The sequence below is a fragment of the Ursus maritimus genome (genome assembly GCF_017311325.1).
Source record: "Ursus maritimus isolate PB19 chromosome X unlocalized genomic scaffold, ASM1731132v1 scaffold_X1, whole genome shotgun sequence".
In the NCBI taxonomy this organism is placed as follows: domain Eukaryota; kingdom Metazoa; phylum Chordata; class Mammalia; order Carnivora; family Ursidae; genus Ursus; species Ursus maritimus.
In genome coordinates this window covers 29,894,851-29,897,001 of record NW_024423319.1, presented here as the reverse complement: position 1 = coordinate 29,897,001, position 2,151 = coordinate 29,894,851, and positions in this window count along the sequence as shown.

Genomic DNA, 2,151 nt, shown 5'->3' with positions numbered 1-2,151 from the left:
AAGGACACTAGTGTGATTTTTAAAGATTTTATTCTATTTTTTGTTACATGTTTATTGTAAGAGAAGTTGGGAGAAAATGTTTTAATTTACCTGGAGTCCTACCACACTTCAAAATGATCGTTGTTAGTATTTTTGCTGTGTAATTTTCCAGACCTTTTAATGTACATGTACCCTGGCTAAAATGCTGTATTTATTAGAATTGGATCACACTGTGCATACTTCTCTGCAATGTAATTCGTACCAGATGCTTAACTATTGTATCGAGTGGATGTACCTTCATTGATTTAATCGGTCCCTTATGATAGACGTATAAGCTTTTTCAGATGTTAAGCTCTTATAAAAGATGCTGCATTAAAGATTCCTGTTTGTACATCTTTTGCTGAAGTCGTGTCTCCTTATTGGCCGGTGTGAATCTTTGTCGGAATGTAGCGCCCTGGTGTAGGCTGGCTGTGAACTCTGGCTCTGCGACTTACCGTGTGTGTCTGTGCACATCGCAGCTTTCTAGGCTCCAGTTCCTTCCTCTCTAGGGGAGCAGTCATAGCGCCGCTCGGCGGGGGGTGCTGGAGGGTTCAGTGAGGTGACGCGGGTGAAAGCTAAGCCCGGCACTAGCAGGGCCGAGTCTGTTTCGAGTCTGTTTCGGCGGCTGTTACTGCCGCCGCTCGGGTTCCCCTTCGCTTTCTCTTACTCTGTAGGAGACTCATCGGAGTTCCTTTTCATAAGGAGGGTTTTAGGTATAAAACTTCAGTAGCTAAATTAATATTTCCGATTTCTAACTCAATTTCTCCAGAGAATAAATAATAAATTTAAGTGAATCGCGGGCAGTCGAGCGACTCACCGTGTTCTGCTTACATAGCTTAACGCCAGTCAGAACGGAAAAGCACAGCTTTTCATCGAAGGTTCTTGAGGGAAGCTCAGCTGTTTCGTGATAACGGAAGGCGCCTCGGACTCTGTCCTTTGGGAAGTGCTCAAAGCACAGCGTATCCCATAAAGCCAGCGGGATTTCTAGGCTGTCAGCTGGAGACTTGCCCGGCGCCTCAGAAAATCGGGGCAGGTTTGGGGAGGCGGAAGCGAAGCGGCAGCAGCCATTCGGTTCTGCAGGCTCGTGTCACCCGCGCAGCGGCGCTGAGCCTCTGGCGCACCCTGTTCGTTCGGGGCCGGCAGTGGCCCCAGGCGGCCCGAGCTGCCACGACATCTCTGCCTACGCAGCTCCTTCTCCAGGCTGGAGGCGGGAAGGGGCGGCTAGACGTCCCGCAGTGTCTTCCCAGGTTTTAGTCTGTCCTCATGGGTTCAAGGGGATCCTTGCAGGTTCCAGTTTGGCCTTGGTACAGACTGAGCCCCCTCCCCCCACTCCTTAACTCCAGGACCCGCTGGTGTTGGCTGGGTGCTCAGCATGGGCCTTTAGGGCATGAACCTTCACTGCGTGTGGCCGGGGGCAGGTACCATTCTACAGATGCGGCAGTCGAGGCACACGGGGTCAGCCAGCTTGCCCGGGGTCACGCGGGGAGTGAAGAGTGGGGCTGGGCGGTCTGCCTCCATAACTTGTGGCTTGTTTCTCTGGGGTGGGCTGATCCGTGTCTCCAGACCACGGGCACCCACAGCATGGTGGCTGGCTCAGGCATCGATCGTGACGGTCCCCACACGGCCCTTTTCACCCAGGAGCCAGCACAGGCTTATCGATTGAAGGTCCCAGGTACGAAAAGGTGCAGGAGGGACTTCATTTTCACAAGAAAACATCCTGCCCCTGTGGCAGACCACCAGCGGATAACAGTCTCTCGCTTTCTCTGCTCCCATGGACCCCGATAAATCAGTAATTAGAAAGCGGCTGAAACAGTAAATGTAAAGCCATCTGCTATGGTCACCTGCCAAGTTTTGTTGGAAACATTCAATCCGAGAGTGTTACTGCCCACGATGTAAGTAACGACTGCTCGAAGACAAACCTCCAAAGAGCACATTAAGGGCGCGCGCAGACCTCACATTGCCCCCCCTCCGCCACACCAGCACTAAAGTGTCATGAGGACTGAGACATTGAAGGGGCCCCTGGGTGGCCCAGTTCGTTGAGCATCTGACTCTTGGTTTCCGCTCAGGTCATGGTCTCGGAGTCATGGTCTCGGGGTCTTGAGATCAAGCCCCCCCCCCCCCCCCCCCCCCCCC